Source organism: Lynx canadensis, chromosome C2 (genome assembly GCF_007474595.2).
Source record: "Lynx canadensis isolate LIC74 chromosome C2, mLynCan4.pri.v2, whole genome shotgun sequence".
NCBI classification, from domain to species: domain Eukaryota; kingdom Metazoa; phylum Chordata; class Mammalia; order Carnivora; family Felidae; genus Lynx; species Lynx canadensis.
This window is the reverse complement of record NC_044311.2, coordinates 53,903,528-53,911,580: the sequence shown is the minus strand read 5'-3', so window position 1 is coordinate 53,911,580 and position 8,053 is coordinate 53,903,528. Positions and strand designations below refer to the sequence as shown.

The following is an 8,053-nucleotide window of genomic DNA, read 5'->3' as shown; positions in this document are numbered from 1 at the left end:
CCCATTCATTAAAAATTTCATTCATACTCTCAAAGCTGAAAACAAGAAGCCACAGTTTGGATTATAGGGATAGCCACTCTAAATGACCCAAGTGAACAATTGTTTCCGTCATGATATGTTTCCTGTGAATTCCAAGGGAATTCATGAAATAGAGAGAAACATTTTCTTATTTCACTTTTTATTGTAGATGCTAAGGTTTTGTTGGGAGGTTACTTGGGTACAGGGCAGGGGTGTTTCCAGAGGCTATGGAATTGGGCTGTGTTAAAGGACCCTGGATACAGAATTTGCCTGGATTGAAAGGATCTAGAGATTTTCCACTGGCCACAAATACAGGATCTATCACTGACTTGATTCATAAACTTGACAAGTCACTTCGTCTTTCCAGGCTTCATTTCTCTTCTTCAAGAAAAGGTGAAATGGCCTTTCTGTGCTGAGGGTCCAAATGACATTGCTTTGGGTTCCAGTCATAACTTAAAGGGAAACTTGCACAATGTCCGGAGCCCTTGACGTCCTGCAAAGGGAGGAGGATGTCCTCTAATTCCTTGCAGCAGAACTCGCTTAGATGACACTAACATTGACTTCCAAACAGAACAGTACATCTACCGAAAAGAAAGTGATGGTGCATTACAAATCTGGAGATAGCTATGAGAAGCTTCTGCCGGCAGCTTGTTCATTGTTGCCATCAAAAACCCGGCTAATGTCAGCATCATATTCTAGGAACACTGGCCACTGGGCTGTGCTCAACTCGACGGCTGCCACTGGAGCCCCTCCTACTGTGGCCCACTTCACTCCTGGAACCTTCACTAGCCAGGTCCAGGCTGCCTTCCGGGAACCGTGTCTTCTGCTGGTCACTGATTCAGGGCTGACCACCAGCCCCTCACAGAGGTGTTTTATGTTAACCCGCCTACCGTTGCTCTGTGTAACCCAGACTCTCCACAGCGCTGTGTGGACACTGCCATCCCACGCAACAGCAAAGGAGCTCACTCAGTGGGTCCGAGACGGTGGATGCTGGCCTGGGAGGTTCTGCACACACTCCCGTGCACCATCTCCCATGAACACCCGTGGGAGGCCACACCTGACCTCTCCTTCCACAGAGATCCTGAAGGGACTGAGAAGGAAGAGCAGGCTGATGATGAAAAGGCTGTGACCAAGGAGGGATTTCCAGGTGAATGGACTGCCCCGGGTCCCGAATTTACTGCTACTCAACCTGAGGTCTCAGGTGGTCTGAGGCATGCGGGGTCCTCAGTGCCGGTCCAGCAGTTCCCTACTGAAGACTGGGGCTCTCTGCCACTGCTCAGGACTGGGCTGCAGCTCCCACTGCTCGGGCCCCTGAATGGGTGGGAACAACCCCTGAGGGATCCTAAGTTGCTCCGTCCACAGACTCTTAAACAGAAATGGAAATAAGGTTGATGGAAAACAGTTCCCCCCAAAAAAGTAAAGGAGAAATGGGACCAAGTGGTCACTAAGTTTCCTTCTGAATCTAAAAATGCTGTGATTTTGTAAATGACTGTATAGTAGCCTTCATTTAAGGGACAACTTATCAGGCACTTTGGAAGGATGAATACAATTTTTTGGCTTGTAACTTCAGTCAATTAATTAAACAAATATGTATGGATAGCCAATTATGTGCTTGGCATTCCACTCGGTGCTGGAGAAACATAGGACAAAGGTCATAATGCCCTGCCCTTGCAGGCTACGGAGAGACATGACAGCTGTGTTCCAGAATCAGCAATGGCCTAAGCTTTCTATTTCTGAGTCTATTGTGTCCTTAGTTTTCTCACTGTAAAATGGAGTCAAGTTCTGATAATTTACTATCTCCTCTACTAGCACAGAGGACAGGAATTTTGCTTCTTTTATCGATTGTTATATCTCCAATACTGGAAGAATGCCCACCACAATGTTGGTGATTGATGTACAAGGTGTAATAATGGAGTGCAGATGTGAAGGATATATTTAAAGGTGGTAGAAGAATGAACCAATACAATGGTCTTCAAACTCCAGTATGCATACCCCAAAAGAGTTTACAAAGACTTTCCATGAAATGGGTGGGGATAGATAGCTTTAGGGGAATCAATTTCCAGATCCTCAGCTTCCACACAAACCATTTCTCAAAGGTGATCTGCCTGGGAACTGCTGAAAAGTTGTCCTGCTGACATTTCCCCCCATCTTCCCTTTTACAGGCTTCTCTTAATAAATGAGTGCCTTTTCTTCCAGGCTTATTGAGATGCATTCCCTGAGGTGGTAAAAAGCACTGGAGAAGAAATTTTTAGGGGTAAATGACTCTAATGACTGGCTAATACCTTTTGCAAGTCAAGTGGTTTCCAATGCTTTTGTCAACAAAATTTAAGTAGAACCTAATGGAATTGTCATTCGATAGATTGTTAAAAATAATTTTTGATGGTACATTAATCACAATGTGATATTTGGCATGTACTTCAAAGGGAACTCAAGGAACTGATTGACATTGCTGTAACAAGACTCCTTCCATTTCCACCTACTTATTAATGAACAAGTTTTCTCAAAGGTTAACATCTATAAAAACCAAAATGGAGGGGCACCTGGGTGGCTCAGTCGGTTTAAGCGTCTGACTTCGGCCCAGGTCATGATCTTGTGGTTCGTGAGTTCAAGCCCCACATCTGGCTCTGTGCTGACAGTTCAGAGCCTGGAGTCTGCTTTGGATTCTGTGACTCCCTCTCTCTCTCTGCCCCTCACCTGCTCTCTCTCTCACTCTCTCTCAAAAATAAACAAACATTAAAAAAAAACAAACAAAAATGGAGGTAGACACGATGGAGAACTCTAGTCTTATTCTGTTAATAAGTAATATTCATTGAATACTTGAATGAGTTGGAAATGAGAACAAGCTCCTCTCAATAAAAGGTGCATTTCCAATATAATTTTCCTTTTTATTCCACAGTTGTTCAAAGTTTATAATATATTTATATTGTTTTAATTGATTAATGATAGTGATTCTCATAGTAACAATATGGAAGAATTTTATCACTTAGAACCTTATGGTCACAAGAGACTTTAAAAATTTTAAATTGATATTTATATACTATGTTTGTGCAAAGAAGTTTGATAGGGTGATCAATAAAATATGTCAAAAAATGAAATAAAATTACATTAGGACTAAATCTTCAGGGGGAAGTGGAATGGAAATATAAATTCAAGAATAAGTAAATGATATAAATATAAAATTCCCAACAGTTAAAGAAGAGCTTGCTCAGAGGGCGCCTGGGTGGCTCAGTTGGTTAAGCGTCCGACTTCAGCTCAGGTCATGATCTCAGTCTGTGAGTTTGAGCCCTGCATCGGGCTCTGTGCTGACAGCTCAGAGCCTGGAACCTGCTTCAGATTCTGTGTCTCCCTCTCTCTCTGCCCCTCCCCTGCTCATGCTCTGTCTCTCTCTGTCTCAAAAATAAGTAAAAACATTAAAAATAAAAAAAATTTAAAAAGATTTTAAAAACAGAAGAGCTTGCTCATTTATTCATTAAAAAATAGAAGTGATAGTCAAATTGCTTTGGTATTTAAGTTTCATTTGATATATTTAAAAGATACATTCCATTGGATATATCAAATATATTTTTAAATGTTAATATTTAGAAAGTTCTGGAAATTATATTCTTTGCAATTCTTTAAACGTATGACGGATAAATTTTGAAGTGAATTTAGTAATGTAAGAGGAGTACATTGTTTTCAACATTTTTCTGGGGGCTACGCAAACAGATCTGAAGAGCACTAGGCCAATAATAGAAGTGTGACGTTCTAATCCTGGCTGCGTGGTTACTATAAGCCTGGGGAAATGCCCTTCTTAATCCCTCTCTGTCCATTTCTCTTTCTGGAAAAAAAAAAAAAAAAGCACACCTGCTTACTTTACCTTATTCTCAGGAAAATTCTGAGATCATATGAAATAATGTGAAAAGGTCTAGATTATTTCCTGGGGGCAAGTTGGACACCTCTGGGAAGTTTCAATAACTTTTCAAGGCTAACAGGATACTGCTTAGTTCCCCAGAAAGCATAAATGAAAGGTATTCTTATTACTACCTTTATTTCACTGTGGCCTCTCATTTTCCCCAGTTTTGATTCAGCTGTTGGAACTTCACGAAAGCAATCTAACATCATACAACTAATTTCTGCATCTCTGCATCATAGAGTTAGCAAGAAGGGACCTAGCTCTACTTCAGGGCACAGTCCAAGGTTCTCCTCTGATAGTAAGTTAGAGAAACCATAGACTCTACAACAGGAAAGCCAACAAGCCTAAAATCCCTTCCCAAATGCCCCTGAGGCACATTTATCTTAGCCCAGAGAATACTGACTGAGGTTCTGAGTATTGTCCTTTTAACATCTATTCAGGGAACTGAGGAGAGTCATTCCATACCAAATGGGCCCTTTCAGCTTAGTAGATCAATCTGACATACCTTGTGTTCAAGTCTTTTCCTCTTAAAGATGTTTATAATTTTATAAACAATTAATGGAAAGTTAGACCTCAAGCCTCTCCTCCCAGTTCATAAAGTTCATTAATCTGTGACACCTAGTGGGCCTAATGTGTTTCACAATTGGCTTTGGCCTCAGAAGCTTTCTGAGAACAATGAATTTCAAATGAGGACTTTTAAGATACCTGCAGTCTTGGGGCGCCTGGGTGGCGCAGTCGGTTAAGCGTCCTGACTTCAGCCAGGTCACGATCTCGCGGTCCAGGAGTTCGAGCCCCGCGTCGGGCTCTGGGCTGATGGCTCAGAGCCTGGAGCCTGTTTCCGATTCTGTGTCTCCCTCTCTCTCTGCCCCTCCCCCGTTCATGCTCTGTCTCTCTCTGTCCCAGAAATAAATAAACGTTGAAAAAAAATTAAAAAAAAAAAAAAAAGATACCTGCAGTCTTGAAAAGACATGGAGTTTTCAAGTTGTTGTATAAGCCCAAGAACCTGTGTGGAAATGATGGTGAGGAACCGCATGTGAAAAGAGAAGCTGGGGGTAGGATTTCTCTGTAAGGTGAGATAGCATATTCATTCATTGACTCGTTCACTGTATATTTATTCAGCTCCTATCAAGTGCCATTTACAGAAACACAGATAAATGCCCTTCCCTGTTCTCAGGGAGCTTATACGCTGGCTGCAGAAAGGCAAAAACAATGATAAAACTCTACAATTACCCGAATGAAATACTGTGGGAGCAAAGGAGAATAAACAGCAAATTTCTTCTAGGGAAGCAAAGGGAGACTTTCCAGAAGATATGGCGTTTGAGCTCAAAATAGGGAGGAGGGCATTTCAAGAAAGATGAATGCCATGTCTCCTTGGAGGCCAGGAGGATCTCCAGATCAACAAGAAGCTCAAATGTCACCTGCTCAAAATCAGATGGAGAGTGGCTTGAGTTAGGCTCAGTGGGAAGGCAAGTATAAGCAAAATGGGATATTATGTTCAGGAGACGATCTGGCTTCAGACTAAATCCAAGAGCTCATAAGTTGTCATCAATTCTTTCTCCTCCTTCATCATCTCTCAGCTCTGCTGCTCTCCTTAGCTTCTGAGATGGCTGCCGGGCCCTTGTTTTCTCAGTTTAGCAATTCCAGTATCCATATACCAATTCCAGGCAAGTTTCTGATGGGCTTTCTGGGGTCACATGCACAATAATAAACCAATTATTAATGGAGGTTGGGGGAATGGGAATTCTATTCTGGGTAAGTGCCTGGGTCATTCCTGTGACCAAGAGGTGCAGGTGCCAAGTCTGATGGCCCCAGCAGAACCACACAGAGTTGGGAAAGAGATCCCCAAAGGAACTAGAAGAAGAATGGGAACATGTACTGGGAATATAAAAACCGTAGCTTGGGCACCTGGGTAGCTCAGTCAGTTAAGCAACCAACTCTTGGTTTTTACTCAGGTCATGATCTTGTGGTTCATGAGTTCGAGTCCCGTGTTGCACTCTGCATTGCCAGGGCAAAGCCTGCTTGTGATTCTCTCTCTCCCTCTCAATCTGCTCCTCTTGTGTGCTCTTTCTCTCAAAAATAAATACATAAACTTTTTAGAAAAAACTGTAGCTACCACTGACCAAGGAATATAATTTAATTACAATATGGCAGTGGCAACATGGAAGAGATGACAGACAAAATAGGTTTTTTGGGGGTATAAATGACATCAAGACTTGGTTTTTACTCTATCTTCTAGAAAAATGGATTTCTGTCTTTGGCAGCTACCTGGATGCTGCCACTGGGAGAAGATTGCAGGTACTGACAGCCAGAGAGGGCTAAATAAGTATATAGAAATAAATACCTAAGTAAAAATAGGTAGATAGATAGATGGATGATAGATAGATGTACAGATATTTATTTGCTTATGATACCTTTCTTGGATATCATAACTTAAATAAACAATATAGAAAACTAGGAGTCATATTACCCCAATTTATAAGTAGGCTGCAAATGTAGTTCTTTGCTTCTTGGAAACCAATGCAAGGAGGGCAACATTATCAGTCAAAAAGTTTACAGTGATCATCAGAGAAATTTGATTATTGTTCATTCTGAAACCTGAAAAGAATATCTTCCCAGGCACTCATGAAGTTGCTGTGTAAGATTGTAGTAATATCATTCTGTCAGTAAACATAAGAATACATTTTGTGGGGCTCTTAGAATAGTTTCAGTGGTGGCCAATGTCATATAGCTAAAATATTAGTTAAGGAGTACTGTACTCTGTAAGAATTCCAGGATTATTTTGAAATCTTAAAAGTCTTGCAGAAGCCGGGTGAACCCATTTATGAACTTTTAGATGAGTATTCTCATTTATTGAACTGTGAATCCCTTTAGTCAGGGCATGTGTTCCCCACCATTCCTTAGTGTCTTATACCCAGTGTATTTCAGTTACTTGTGTTACCAGTCTGGCCCCTACGCGCATTTGCCTATGTCACTTCTGGGAGACATGCACATAACGAGTGGTCCAACTCCCCGTCCACACTTCTCAACCTCCATATCTTTTTTTCCCACTTCCCAGCTGCCTCTGATATTCATTTATCAAATTCCTCTTCCATTCTCCGATCTTATTTGGACAAGTCATCACGTTCACCCGCCTCCTGGTCCCTTGGCTTCAGGACTTGGAAGGTAAAGCCACCATCTTCCTAAAGACTCAGCACCCCCACTTGCAGTGTGGTGAGACCGATCCATGTTTTTGGAGGTTTGCATGACCGGCCTGGAAACTGAAGCCAAAGGAATTCCCAGTGAAAATGCTTTCATCTTGAGCCAAGAAGCCTGGGTAACTTTGAGTTGGGAATGACCACAACTGCTTGTCTCGGAAATCTGAAGTAGCCCTAAGATTTGGCTTTCATTTTCTGGCGTGATGTGAAAGCAATGCTGCTTGCCTAATTAATTGGTAGTGTAGGAAAATCCATGCACACACCTGAAACGAGAGTCATTGGTTTGTAAACTCCCTGCTTTCTTTGAAACTTAAGATTCTGAGGATAGGTGTGGGTATCTGGCTCCAGCCAGCAAGTACAGAGAGACTCCTGAGATAGGAAGGCAACTGTGATGTTTTAAAGAAGTAGTTAACTGCCTTAGATGAGAACCAACTGCTGGATGATCTTATGGTCTAAGATTCTTGACAATGAATATAATTTAGGAAGTGATACACATGTGTGTACTTTTGGAAAGAGGAAGTGGGCATTTAGAATTTTTATTTTAGTGTATTGGGGAGAGCATTGTTAGTACTATATTGGCACACCAGCTATGCAAATCAGGGGGTCCGGCTGACCATAAAAGAAACGAGAGAGAAAATAAGACTTGAAATACAATTTAGATTTCAAAACCATGGTGATTTATCTAGGACTCTTTCTGATAAGAGGCGAATGGACAACAAATTTCAAGCGTAGTCAAAGAGGGCATAATTCAAAACATTTACTTTTAATTTTTTTCATTGTTGCGTTTGCCTTTACTGCAAAATTTATTAAATTTATATTTCCTTAACGATCCTTGCCTAAGTGTTTATGGGGAGGTAGCCCCCAAATCAGCTTGGGAAGTGGAGGGAACTCAAAAGAGGCTTTTAATTGCCGACGGGTTGCCTACACAATTCATAAAACCTGTTATTCA

The 8,053-nt window shown here is 41.5% G+C and overlaps 1 pseudogene; it reads left to right on the top strand.

Moving 5' to 3' along the window:
* The first annotated feature begins 490 nt into the window (after positions 1 to 490).
* Positions 491 to 1,405, top strand: LOC115524188 (annotated as a pseudogene).
* Positions 1,406 to 8,053: the final 6,648 nt, after the last annotated feature.